Consider the following 14,763-nt stretch of genomic DNA (forward strand, 5'->3'; position numbering starts at 1 on the left):
GAGGCTAAGGCAGGAGAATCACTTGAACCCAGGAGGCGGAGGTTGCAGTGAGCAGAGATTGTGCCACTGCACTCCAGCCTGGTGACAGAGCAAGACTCCATCACAAAAAAAGAAAAAAAAGAAAAAAAAAGTAATTATCAATCGATGAGAGTAATTTTTTGGTTATTGTTATGATTATTACTATTAATTTTTTCATTCAAGCACAAGGCCTTGTAGGTGCTCAGTTAGTGTTGCATGAATGATTGAAATAAATGTAACTGGATAAAATGTTTGAAGTAGATGACATCAAAGATTGAAATAAACACTTGCTTTGGTCTAATTAGTTATGATCTGGTATCTATGGAAACTGCTAAATATTGAGACTGAAAATAGATAGCTTTTCTCTGCACAGAATGAACCAAGGTACATGTGTGGTCTCTACACTTTGTATCCCGAGATGAACCACCTCATTCATCTCTGTCCACCAGTGAATTCTTTGAGAGCAGGGCCTGTGGCTAATGGGCATTCGGAAACCAAGTGTCTGAGTGTTGGTACACAGCGAGTGCTCATTCCTATTTGTTGAACAAGTGAACAAATGCATGAATGTTGTCTGAATGCCTCAGGAAATGGCAGGACTGAGCCTTCAGATAAAGGACCTCAGAGCCTTCTTTAGGGAGAGGCTGGGGAAGGCAGACAGTGATTACTTCTTGCAGTGGATTAAGTGGTGAAGAGCCTGGGTTTTGGGGCCAATCAAATCTGGGAGGAAATACTGGCTCAGCCACTCGCTAGCTTCGTGAACTTAGGCAAGCTGTTTAATTCTTCCAGGCCTCAGTTTTAACATCTGTAAACTGGGCCTAATAATGTTTACTTGTTGTGCAGATAAAATGGTCCAGTGTACGTCAATGTCCATTTTTCTGAAGGGATCCATACCATCTTCATGGTAGACACCAGGATAACAACAGTCCTCTCTTGTTTCAAGGGATTCAGAACCACCCATGGCATAAGTAGTAATGAAAGAGTTCTTTGTAAACTGTAGAGCGCTCTGCACACCTAAGGGATCATAGGGTGGCTTGAGTAACAAGGAGTTGCAGAGAGAATCTGAACTTGGATCCCTGCCGGGGAAAGCATCTCAACTAGTGGGGACGGGACTCAGAAATGCAAAGACCCCAGAAAACTGGTGGGGAATTTCAGCCGCAAGACAGGGACTTGGGAGTCAGGCTGCCTGGGTTCAAGGCCTATCTTTGCCCCTGTCCACTTTCTGTGACTTTGGATGAGTGACTTGCTCTTGGGAGGCCTCAGTGTTCTTCTTGGGAAAGCTGGGAGGACAGTGAATACTTCACAGGGCTGTTGTGGGGATTAAAGGGGATAGAGCGTGTAAAGTGCTCTGTCCAGTACTGGGCTACAGGAAGTGCTCAGCAAACACAGCTACCCCATTTCTCCACATTCTCCTTCTCCCATCCACTCTCAAGGCTCAAGGCCTCCTGCCTCAGCTTGTCCCTTCTCTGGTTTGCAGAGTCTCAGGAGAACATAAAGTAGAAGGGCAAGCAAGGGGAGGGCAAGTGGGGTTGACTGAACCTTACATGGCAGGGTTGCATGGGGCAGGGACCGTTGTTACCCCCATTTCACAGGGGTGGTCACTGAGACCCCGCTGGTGCCAGGATGCATGCCCAGGTCCGTCCACACACAAAGCCTGCGTTCATTCAGCTTTTCCAGGATCCCACGCCAGCTCTGACTCCAAATGCTGTGGAGGGCCCTGCAGCAGGGGAGGAACACAGGGACAGAAACCAAGTGTTTCTGGGGCCCAGCCTGGCACCCCCATCCCTACCCACCCCCACCTCCTACCACCTCCTTCCCCTCTACCCACCACTATGACCCCTTGCCCAGGAGAACTCTTCTGGGCAGAGTGGCCCTGCCAGCCTCTCAAGGACACGGGGACGGGGCAGGAATCCCCAGCTTGGCCTGGACAGGTACAGGGCAGGAATCCCCAGCTTGGCCTGAGTCCTTCTCTGCCATGGACAGCAGGTTGTTAGATAATTGCCTTTGTCCCTTATCTCATTCCCACTCTTTATTACTTCCCTGGGGAGATGCTGCAATCACAGCCTCTCTGCAAATGAAGCCAGCCTCCTGGCTGCAAACACAGGCTGAGGGACCACGACTGGGGGAGGAGTGTGAACTGAAGGGGAGATTATACCTTCAGGTGGCAGGGACACCCTGTCCCTCAGCTCAGGGCATGCTGATAGGTTCTGGGAGGCTCCTGGAAGCACACTCAGTGCTTTGCAAAGAAAGCGCTGGATCCTGAGAAGAAAGAATCTGGCCATGGGCTCTGCCCGGACTAGCACTTAACCCCTCTGGGTTCCAGGTTCTGTGTGGGTGAGATGAGGACAGCGATGCTCTCCCATGATGACCAAACCAGCTTGAAACTGGGAGGCATCGACTGTTTTGCCTCTATGCTCGTGGCAGCCTCTGTTTTAAAAACAGCTTTATCAACATACATTTGTACATGTTTAAAGTGCACAATTTGGTAAGTTTTGACATATGTATATACCTGTGAAGTCATCACCACAATCAAAACAGTGAACACACACCCCTCACCTCCCAAAACTTCCTCCTGCGCCTTTGCAATCACTCCCTCTCTCCACGTTCCACCCTCTCCATCCCCAGGCAACCATGAACCTGCTTTCAGCCATTGCAGATTCATTTGCATGTCCTAGAATTTTATATAAATGGAATTATCCAGAATGTATTCTTTTTGTCTGGCTTCTATTTTGAGATGCATCCATGTTGTTGCATATATCAATAGTTCATTTATTTTTATTGCTAAGTAGTATCTCATTATGTGGATATACCACAACTTGTTTATTCATTTATCTATTGATAGATATTTGGGTTGTTTCCATTTTGGGGGTATTACAAATAAAGTTCCCATGAATATTCATGTACAAGTATCCAAACACTTTTATTTCTCTTGGGTAAGTACCTAGGAGTGGAATGGCTGAGTCATTTAGGAGGTATATGTTTCATTTTTTAAAGCAACTGACAAATTGCTTTCCAAAGTGATTGTAGCATTTCACATTCCCACCAGCAGTGTATGAGAGTTCTGCCTGGCATGGGGGCACATGCCTGTAATCCGAGCACTTTGGGAGGCCAAGGTGGGTGGATTGCCTGAGGTCAGGAGTTCAAGACCAGCCTGGCTAACATGGTGAAACCCCGTTTATACTAAAAATACAAAAAATTAACCGGGCGTGGTGGCACGCACCTGTAATTCTGGCTACTCAGGAGGCTGAGGCAGGAGAATCTCTTGAATCTGGGAAGTGGAGGTTCCAGTGAGCCGAGATCTCACCATTGCACTCCAGCTTGGGCAACAAGAGCAAAACTCTGTCTCAAAAAAAAAAAAAAGAAAAGAAAGAAAAACAAAATACCACTGGGGCTGGGCATGGTGGCTCATGCTTGTAACCCCAGCGCTTTGGGAGGCTGAGGCAGGAGGATTTCTTGAGCCCAGGAGTTTGAGACCAACCTGGGCAACATAGAGAAACCTCATCTCTACAAAAATAAATTAATTAATTAAAATAGAAAAGAAAATACCAGTAGGCATAAAGAAAAAAATTTTTAATACCCATAAACCCACCACCTTAAACAACTATTGTTAACATGATGTATGTCTTCAGACATTTTTCACATACAACGTACATAGGAAGGTGTACCATACATGTCTTCTCCATTTATATATCATGAATATTTTAACGTGTTGTTACATTTCTTTTTGTTTTTTGAGGTGGAGTCTTGCTGCCACCCAAGCTGGAGTGTAGTGGTGTGATCTCGGCTCACTGCAACCTCTGTCTCCCGGGTTCAAGTGATTCTCCTGTCTCAGCCTCCCAAGTAGCTGGGATTACAGGTGCCCGTCACCACGCCTGGCTAATTTTTTGTATTTTTAGTAGAGACACGATTTCACCACATCAGCCAGGCTGGTCTTGAATTCCTGACCTCAGGCAATCCACCCACCTTGGCCTCCCAAAGTGCTGGGATTACAGGCGTGAGCCACTGCGTTCAGCCATGTTGCTACATATCTAAAGCATTAGTCCAAATGGCTGTATAATACTCCATTATGCATGTGAATTAGTTGATCCCCAGTAGATAGATATCTGGATGTTTTTCATTTGGGGGCTTTCATAAACATTGCCACAAGAAACTTTTATTTTATTTTATTTTTCATTTTATTTTATTATTTTGGAGACAGAGTCTCTGTCACCCCAGGTTGGAGTGCAGTGGCATGATCTTGGCTCACTGCAACCTCTGCCTCCTGGATTCAAGTGATTCTTATGCCTCAGCCTCCCAAGTAGCTGAGACCACAGGTGTGTGCCACCACACCTGGCTAATTTTTTTTTTTTTTTTTTTGTATTTTTAGTAGAGACAGGGTTTTGCCATGTTGTCCAGGCTGGTCTCAAACTCCTGAGCTCAGGCAATCCACACGCCTCAGCCTCCCTAGTACCTCCCGAAGTGCTAGGATTACAGGCGTGAGCCACCACGCCCAGTCTGAACATCTTTATATACCCATATTTGCATCCTTGACGAACGTTGGGTTAGAGGACATGCACATTTTAAGACTTTTAAATTTATATTGCCAACATATTTTGGTCACTTTTAAAATCTGAGTGTTTTGGCCTGGATTTGTAATATCAACACATTAACCACCCCCCTCTCTTTCTTACACCACATCATGAAGAAGCCCAAACTTTTCATTCATTCAGTCAGTCAATCAACCTTCCATATCATCATTACCATCCTTTTCATCTTCCTCCTTTCCTCTTCCTCCAAGGCCCTAGCCAAGAGAGACCCCGCCTTCCTCTGAAGCAATCTCACCAGCTGGCTCAGAGCCCTCTGAAGTCTCCCCAGGCAATAGAGAGCAAGCCCTGTGAAAAGAGAGGCCCTGCCTGTGTTGTTTATCGCTGCATCTCCAACACCAAACGCTGGCCCTGGCACATAGTGAATGCTCAGATAAATAGTTGTTGAATTAATACATGAATGAGTGAAATAGTAAATGGTCATTGAACTGAACTGAGTATTCTCCCAAGTTAGTAATGGGGGACTTCTCCCTGTAAGGCCCACTCTTGTCTTGGAAGGACATCCCAAACACTTGCTCCTCTGCACCCAGTTCCAACTGGCAGATGAGAAAACTGAGGCCCAAAAGGTTTAAGAACTATGCTCAAGGTTGCACAGTAAGCTCTGCTCAGAGAAGCACCTGGGTCCCCCAGGCCCCTTTCCCAGGACCGGGTTTTCTTTCTTAGTTAGGAGGTGAGGCTGGGCTTGGAGGTCCCTGGAGTGTTTGTTTGTTTGTTTGTTTGAGGCAGAGTCTTGCTCTGTTGCCCAGGCTGGAGTGCAGTGATGCAATCTCAGCTCACTGCAACCTCCACCTCCCGGGTTCAAGAGATTCTCCTGCCTCAGCCTCCCAAGTAGCTGGGGAACTACAGGCGTGCACGACGACACCCGACTAATTTTTGTATTTTTAGTAGAGAGGGGGTTTCACCATGTTGGCCAGGCTGGTCTCAAACTCCTGACCTCAAGTGATCCGCCCACCTCGGCCTCCCAAAATGCTGGGATTACAGGTGTGAGCCACCATACCCACTCCCCCCCACCATCCGGAGTTTTCTGTATGCATCTTTTGTTCTTCCTTTCTGCTATCGGCGAGGCTATGAGGGACACAAGGTGACCTCCTGAGGACCTTTCTGGCCTGATGATTCTAGGACAAATGCACTTGAGGCTCAGCTCTCCGCTTTTGTAAAAGTTCTCTGGCCTCTCAGTATCATTGTTCTGTGCCTACTCTGGCATTTATTATTTATTAGCACTCAATGCCTCAGGAATAAGATCTCTCACTGGGATCTCAGGATGAGGTGGTTGCAACACCTAGGGAGGTCCAGGCTTAAGCGAGGGCTTTATCTACCCACTGGCCCTGAACCACTTGTCCTGGAGCTGGGAGCCAAGGGGGCTGATGGGAGAGGGAGGCTGTGGATTCTTCTGAGCCCCTTCATCAGGGATATGACAGCAGCTGGAGGCCTCTGAGATCCTCCACGCTGGGAAGGCTCCCTGGTTCTGAGGCCAACTCAGTAGCCTTTGCTGTCCTCAAAACCTCCTGTTCAGGCACAGACCTACTCCAGAATGTGTAGACACCTCCCTACTGCTTACATGTGGGACCAAGTGCTTTTTATCACGTGACTTCCACCAGGAAAGCTGGGATATGGGTAAGGTCACCTCTACATGAGAGAAGAGGAACGGGTGTTTTTGGATATCCTTCTGCGATGGGAGTGGGTCTCAGATGCAGAAGCCCTCCCCTTGTTACTAGCAATTGAAGTAAGGCCATTCGTGAGAAACTGCCTTTGAGCTTGATGCAGGGAATGACCTAGATTTTCTTGTTTATTTTAAAGAGCTTGGGAGGAAAGGCTCACAGAGATGTGGGAGACAGGGGCATTGAATCAGGAGCCACCACTTCAGCAAAGAAAGGGATCTCTGAGATAATCAAGTCCAAATCTTCTGCACCATCACTCCCACCATTTTACTTTATTATTATTATTATTTTGAGATAGAGTCTCGTTCTGTCACCCAGGCTAGAGTGCAGTGGTGAGATCACGGCTCACTGCAGCCTCTACTTCTTGGGATTAATTGATCCTCCTCCTTAAGCCTCCTGAGTAGCTGGTGCTACAGGCATGTGCCATCATGCCTAAATATTTTTTTCTATTTTTTTGTAGAGGTGGGAATCTCACTATATTGCTCAGGCTGGTCTTGAGCTCCTGGGCTCAATGGCTCCTCTGCGTTGGCCTCCCAAAGTGCTGGAATTACAGGCATGAGTCACTGTGCCTAGTTACTGCCATAATTTTAGAAAGAGAAAATTGAGGCCAATATAGGTGAATTGGCCTGTCCAAGTTCACCCAGTCAGTAAGAGGTAAAGCTAATATGATGTCTACAAAATGATGTAAAAATGTGGGAATGGGCCGGGCGCGGTGGCTCACGCCTGTAATCCCAGCACTTTGGGAGGCCGAGGCGGGCGGATCACAAGGTCAGGAGATCGAGACCATCCTGGCTAACACGGTGAAACCCCGTCTCTACTAAAAATACAAAAAATTAGCCGGGCGTGGTAGCGGGCGCCTGTAGTCCCAGCTACTCGGGAGGCTGAGGCAGGAGAATGGCGTGAACCCGGGAGGCGGAGCTTGCAGTGAGCCGAGATCGCGCCACTGCACTCCAGCCTGGGCGACTGAGCGAGACTCCGTCTCAAAAAAAAAAAAAAAAAAAAAAAAAAAAAAAAAAAAAAAAAAAATGTGGGAATGCACTACTTCATGGAGCAAGCTGGGTCTTAAAATCATAAAAATATTGTGAGGGACATGATGGAGGAGACACATGACTTCACCTCCAGTTTCTCAAAGGTAAAAAATGTCTGACTATTGGAAATCTGATAAAGCTCCCTGAATTTTTGAGAATTTTGAGAAACAAAGCCATGATTCTAATTAATTATCTGAAAATTTCAAAAGTTTGAACAGCTAGAAAAAAAAGTAAGACGTTAAAACTATAACCCCTGGGAGGTGTTAGATAAGAGTCACCAAAATCAATACCCAGGTTTCCTCCGCAGAAGGTGGTAGTTCAGGACCACGGACAGCAGCCTGCGAACCTTGAGCGCTGCATTCCGCCCACACTGGAGCAAACCCACAGAGCATCGCTTGACCTACTCATCTTTACATGAAGAGCCAGTGTGAGTACTATTCACAGGGTGACACACAGGCAGGAGATCCAGAAAGGACCCCCCGTCATCCCCATCAAACACCTCCCAACCAGTCTCCTACCTTGTGAAAAATCCCATTGTCCTCATATTTGGGTTAAGCTATTTTTCACCTCCATGAAAAAAAAAATAGGTCATATTCCCATAGATGTAGGGTCTGGGATAGTTTGAAGCAATGTCCTTCCCCTAAAAAGGCTTGAAATCTAGTTGGGCAGATAAAAGATCTGCATAAGAACCAGGCGCGGTGGCTCATGCCTGCAATCCCAACAATTTGGGAGGCCAAGACAGGCAGATTACTTGAGCCTAGGAATTTGTGACCAGGCTGGGCAACATGATGAAACCCTGCCTCTACGAAAAAATACAAAAATAAGCCGGGTGTGGTGGTGCACACCTGTAGTCCCAGCTACTCCAGAGGCTGATGCGGGAGGATTGCTTGAGCCCAGAAGGCGGAGGTTGCAGTGGGCCGAGATCATGCCACTGCACTCCAGCCTGGGTGACAGAGCCAGACTGTCTCAAAAAAAAAAAAAAAGAAAGAAAGATTTGCATACAAAGTAACCTACACAAAGAGCAAAACAGTATTTGGCAGGAGCCAAGTAGGGTGTTGAGGATGGTAAATGCTGAAAGATCTCAGCAGACAGTGATCTCCTGAGGTGGAAGGCATGGAGTGGAATTGAGCTGAGCCTTAATGTTTGGGGAAGATGAATAAGCAAGAGAAGAAGGCATTCCTGGCCAGGGCACATGTGGAAAGGGACAGAAGCAGAAACATGCATGGCACGTGCATGTGCCACAGGGGAGGTGGGACTCCCCCAGACTGGTGCAGCTGAGGCCGCATTGCTGATGAGGGGATAAGAGTGAGATAACAAGAGAGAAAGCCAAAGAAATATGACAGGATCATTCTGAGGGTGTAAATTTCTAGTTTTTCTGGAAGATAAAAGTGGTTTGGTGCCATTGCCCCACCTGCATGGATCCCCCCATACAGCAGAGAAAATGACCGAGAATGCTTGATATGTGGCATCTCCTGTTGGGAGTGAGTTGGGGTGGGGCTGCTGAGCTTTGACCACAGGGATGAAGTCCTCATCATGGAATTCAGACACAGAAGGAAGAGAAGTCTTCTTGGGCAGGTGGATGAAGATGAAGACACCAGGTCAGTGCCTGGATTGAACAGGGTCCAGGTAAGGAGAAAGGTCCATGATTAAGGCCCATCTGGTCCTGGCTTCTCTGCTGGCCCTTTGCAGGTTGGGGAGGCGTGAGGAGAAACGGGTAACCAGACTGCTCAGTCTCTAAGCTATGGGGATGAGGGCAGGGCGGAGGAACAGCCTGTCCTTTAGTGGGGAAGTAGCTCAGCTAACTGATTCTGAAACATCATTTGGCAGAAGACAAGGGGCCTCAGCTCTGCCTTGCAGGCCCCACCATTAGGGAGTGCACTGTGCATCCTCTCTCCAGGCCAGAGCTCCCCAAAGACCTTTCTGTCTGTGCCTCTGACCCTCAACTGGGCTGGCTCTGGAGAGGCAGGGTCTGAGTGCTGGGGTCATGAGCTCACCCTCTGCTCCTCAGTGGAGAGCAGGAGCAGCACCCCTCAGTTCACCAGGGACCCCCATCTCATTTCCTGCCTCTCCTTCAGGGGGCACTAGACACAGCCATGGGTAGCTCAACTATCCTGAACATCAGAGATCCTCAGCCACCTGAAAAACCACATCCCAAAGCTACGAGAAGAACAGGCAGGCGCTGCCACTGAGTCCACACTCATCCAAGCCAAACCCTGGGTGACACACCTGATGCATATTAACTCCACGAGGCCTCACAAGAGCTCTGGGAGGTGGGTACTGATGTCAACAGCTCTACCTTCCTGAAGAGAAAACAGAGGCTCTCTCAGAAGCTGAGCTGCCAAGTGCTGCTGATGCTGAGGCTTGCGGGGCATGGCTGACTTAGTCAGTCAGCTGCAAATGGAGCCAGGTGAACCCAGGGCTGCAGCCGAGGACAGAGCCTGGGGGAGAGAGGGAAGGGAAGAGCTATGACATCCACCTGGGGACAGTCACAGGTGCTGAGCACCCTCAAGGGCCAGGAACTGTGCTGGGACTTCCCCTCCCATTGCCAACACCGCTGAGCCGGCCCCAACATAGTAGCCACTGATAAATGTTGGTGAGACTGAACCCTCTTAGTGAAATTCACAGAAATCACACAAGGGATTATTTGGGTCATTTTGTAAAAGAGGAAGCAGAGGCTCAGAAAAGTGACTTAATGTTTGCAAGGCCACACAATGAGTATAGGAAGAGCCAGGGTTTAACCCAGGTCTCTCTGGCTCCAAAGTACAGTTGTCCCCACCATTCTTAGATGCTTCTGCCACCCAGGAAAGACCTCTAGGGACAAAAACCACCCTTAAGTCACTGGAAGTTTCCTCCCTAGGAGGCCCTATAGGTCAACCATTTTTGAACCCACAAAGTTGAGGGGTTGGAGCCTGGGCAGGGGGTCCTCTCTGGTTCAGAGACTTCACTACTGGGCCCATCTTAGAAACACCTCTGCTTTGACCTCCCTCTCCACCACAATGACTTATCGAAGCAGCCATGTCAGTGCCTCCCACTATCTTCCACCGTGGACCTAACCTGCAGCTTCCTATGTTCTGGTTTGCCGGGTGTGAGTTTGAAGTTTGCACATCACTAAGCAATTGCCCCGTGGTGCCTTCTTTATGGAGCCTCTGCAGTCCCATCTCTCAGGTGATCTCCCCTTGGAAGCAGAAGCTCTGACCTAGCGGTGTCACCCTAGAAGACATCATGTTCAAGAGGGATCAGCATGCCGCTGGACCCCGGGGAATATGGCCCTGGGAAGGAGAGGAGGTGGGGCACAGGGCAGATGTCTCTCACCTCTCAGTGTGGGCCAGGCCCACTCATTCTTCCAGCCTGCTGTGCCTCGTGCCCCAGCCAGCCTCGGTGTCCAGGGCTCGGTGTGCCTGGCACCCTCCCCCCACCTTTCCCAACACCCTCCTTGGCGGAAGCCTACCGAAGCCCTCCTACACCCACTGAGGAGGCCTGCAAACTGTTTTATTAGATTAAAGCAAACATCTGCTGAAGAAGGAAAGCAAAACCTTAATTGGAAGCCCCCGGGGATGTTTACAGAGACAGATGGGAGAGGATATAATGAAATCACTTCGCTCTAGCCTCCATGCAGACCTCGCAGATAAGGCAACATTGCCAGGCAACAGGGCTTTTCCACCTGGAGGCCTGATAAGGGGCTTGGGGGAGCTGTGTGTTTGGAAAATATGATTTTGTAAGTGGGACGAGGGTGTATTGACTCTGCTGTTCCATGGCCTGGGCCCCAACATCAGATAAGCAGCTGCCGCTTTCCCTGGGGCACAGGCAGGACCCCTGGCAGGAACCACTCACATGGAGAAGTCTTGAGCCTCAGTCAGGGGAGCAGCCACTCACCCCCTGGGATCTGGTGCTCACCAAAGGGGACACTTCTGGCTACCAGGGGCTGGTGGTGGCAATGGCTTTCTCTTTTCCTCTCCTGGACTCTGGTTCAGGTCTCCTGGGATGGAGTTGGGTGCTGGGGCTGCTGGGAGCTTGCTAGATTGGAGGGCCCATCCATAGGATGTATTGTAGACCCCAATGCCTCACACCCTCCCCACCCATCTTCTCCCTTCTCAGAGTAAAAATCAAAGACCCTGCCAAAGCCCATGAAGCCCTGTGTGATGCGAGCCCACACCACGGCATCTCCTACCACCCTGGCCTCGCTCTCTCCCAGCCACCTTGGCCTTTTTGCTCTTTCCCAAGCCTGCCAGGCATGCCCCCGCCCCAGGGCCTTTGCACTGGCTGTTACCCCCACCCCAGGGCCTTTGCACTGGCTGTTCACTCTGCCTGGAAAGTTCTTCCTCCATACACCTATGCGGTTTGCTCCCTGGACCCCTTCAAGTCCTCACTTAAGTTACTGTCTTAATGAGGCTTACCTTGGCCACTTATTTAGTGAGGCCCACGCCCTCCCACCCTGGTATTTTACAGCCATCACCACCTTCTACGCCACTCTAGACTGCACATATTTGTTATGGTTTGCTGTTGATGTCTGTCTCAGCCTAGGACATAGGCTCCAACAAGGCAGGGGCCTTGCCTCTTCTCTTTAGCAGCGTATTTCAAGAATCCAGAACAGAGACAGGAATAGAGCAGGTGCTCAAGACATGTTAGTTGAATGTCTCCCCTTCCCAGACCTCAAACAGCTTTGGTAGAACTGGTGAAAAAGAGGATGGATCCAGAGAGGCCAGAGTGTAGCAGGGCCTGGACTGCTCATCTCCAAGGCAGCTGAGCAACCCTGGACAATACCTGGGGGAAGCTCATTCCCCCACAGCACCATCACATGGGACATTCAGGGGAAAGCAACCTTTTCCAGGAAGGAAAACCCAATGCTGGGACCCAGGGGAGCTTAGCTCTCAACCCAGCCCTGCTATTGATTTGGATTTGCTGTGTGACTTGGGACAAGACACTATCTGTCTCTGAGACTCAATTCCCCCTTTTGTCAGACAAAATTAGCATCTACCTAAAAGCAATAAACTTCCACATTTATCTAAAACCAATAAACATCCACGTTACTCTGTTGGGGACCCACAGTCTGAGGTTAAATCCTTCCTCTGCTACTTGCTAGCTGTGTGCTATTAGGCAATTTAGGCAACCTCTCTGACCCGCTACCTCCTAATCTACAGGTGAGGATGATGATAGTGACTGCATCACAAGTATGTGAGCCTTTCACCTGCATGGACTGCTTCACTCTTCACACACTTGTGAGCAATTCTATCATCCTTCTCCTCATGGGAAGTCATGGGAAAGTGGCTGGCATGGGCCACTCAGGGAGTTGACGGAAACCCCAGGGTAGGCTGTGTGTCAGGCTGACCCTAGAGCCCTGGGCTCTGCCCACCCCTTCATTCTGTCACTGCACCTTGGCTCATGGAAGGCCCTGTTCAGTTTCCCAACCAAGTGCATTCTGGCCTCGGCCCACCCTCACCATTTGGGCCACAACCTTGGTCGGAGGCATTGCAATGACCTAGAGCTGACAAGACACCTCCTAGGTAGGACAGGTGTTTAAAGAGCCACCCTCCACACTAACACCAACCAAGCCCCGGAGCCAGGGACAGAGGAGAAACCTGCCAGGGCCCGAGAAGGGATGAGGCTTGAAGGGCACTGAGTTCCATGTGGCCACAGTACCAAGGACCATTGGAGGAATGGGAAAACAGACCACCACACCTCAGACACAGAGCCGGTGCTGGGCAGCGTCTTAGCTTGGGTTCCCTGACACAAGGATTTGAGTGCACGTGGCTGACAAGGAATCCCTGGTAGAAGACCAGGAAGGGAAAATGGGGCTGGAGGGTGAATGGGTCGGGAAGGGAAAGGAAGCCAATGAAGTGTGCGCTGTCAATAAACTTTGCACTGTCAATAAATTGTGCGCTATCAATAAAGTGTGCGCTGTCAATAAAGTGTGCGCTGTCAATAAAGTGTGCGCTATCCATAAAGTGTGCGCTATCAATAAATTCTGTGCTGTCAATAAAGTGTGTGCTATCAATAAATTGTGCGCTGTCAATAAAGTGTGCGCTATCAATAAATTGTGCGCTGTCAATAAAGTGTGCGCTATCAATAAATTGTGCGCTGTCAATAAAGTGTGCACTATCAAAGTGTGCGCTGTCAATAAAGTGTGCGCTGTCAATAAAGTGTGCGCTGTCGATAAAGTGCGCACTGTCAATAAAGTGCACGCTGTCAATAAAGTGCACGCTGTTAATAAAGTGTGCTCTGTCAGTGAAGTGTGCACTGTCAAAGTGTGTGCTGTCAATAAAGTGTGCACTGTCAATAAAGTGCGCGCTGTTGATAAAGTGTGCACTGTCAATAGTGTGTGCTGTTAATAAAGTGTGTGATGTCAATAGTGTGCGCTGTCATAAAGTGTGTGCTGTCAATAAAATGTGCACTATCAAGCCAGACATCACTGCTGGGAAATGGTACCAAAAAATCCTCCTTCGAATTATCCCACCCAAGGGTATTTACAAGTAAAAGCCTGATATCACTGGCTGAGGGCTGCTCCTGGGGGTAACTCCCTGAACTTGCAGCTTTCTGCAGGCTTCTGGGTTTCTAGGTTGCAGTGAGCCGAGATCGTGCCACTGGAATCCAGCCTGGATGACAGAGCGAGACTCCGTCTCAAAAAAAAAAAAAATAGAGCCTGTGGGCACAGAAGGGTAGATCCCAGCAGTGGGAGGTTCATCAGGGCCCTCAAAGCACCAAGGGACATGGGCAGGGCTCTGACTGCACTGTTAGAGTTAGACTCACGCCTGGCTTTTGGGGAGCAGCAAGAGGTCCTGGCCAGCTCTGAGCTACATCTCCCCATTGGGGAGAGAGAGGGCTACTTGTGGGGCCTCTCTCGAAATCAGCATTCTGGAGAGGAGAACATCTGTGAGAATCCTCCCTGGATCCCAGTAGACCAAGCCCGGGCAGGGGCTCTGGTGCCCCTCCCCTTCTGTTCACTAGGTCCAGTGCCTGTGGTGCTCCCAGAGATGCTGGCTGGACAGCTTCTGTCCTCCAGGGAGGCCAGGACACCTGCTCTGCCCCCTGCTCTCTATCCTGCAGGCTAGAACCAGCCACCTTCCTGCAGTCAACATCCCCACAAGATATTGAGAGTGATTTTTTTTATTGTGATAAAATATCCCTAACATAACATTTACCATCTTAACCATTTTTAGGGGCACAATTCAGTGGCATTAAGTCCAGTTATGTTACTGTGCAGCCGTCATCACCATCCATTTCCAGAACTTTTTCATCTGCCCAAACTCTGTACCCATGAAACACTAACTCTCTGTTTCCTCCTCCCCCTCAGCCCCTGGCAACCAGCATCCTATTTCCCATTTCTGTTGTTGTTGTTTGTTTGAGACAGAGTTTCACTCTTGTTGCCCAGGCTGGAGTGCAGTGGCGTGATCTTGGCTCACTGCACTCGGCCTCCACCTCTTGGGTTCAAGCGATTCCCCTGCCTCAGCCTTCCAAGTAGCTGGGATTACAGGCATGTGCCAC

General features: G+C 49.2%; 1 long non-coding RNA gene across 1 annotated transcript; it reads right to left on the reverse strand.

The window, feature by feature from the left end:
- Positions 1-773: 773 nt before the first annotated feature.
- LOC130540801 (uncharacterized) lies at positions 774-2,584 on the reverse strand. Its single transcript, XR_008954797.1, has 2 exons — positions 2,171-2,584; positions 774-1,732 (listed from the first exon to the last, which is right to left on the reverse strand). It is a non-coding gene; the product is annotated as an uncharacterized LOC130540801 (long non-coding RNA).
- Between the last annotated feature and the right edge of the window lie 12,179 nt (positions 2,585-14,763).

Source organism: Pan paniscus, chromosome 15, assembly GCF_029289425.2.
Source record: "Pan paniscus chromosome 15, NHGRI_mPanPan1-v2.0_pri, whole genome shotgun sequence".
Classification (NCBI taxonomy): Eukaryota; Metazoa; Chordata; class Mammalia; order Primates; family Hominidae; genus Pan; species Pan paniscus.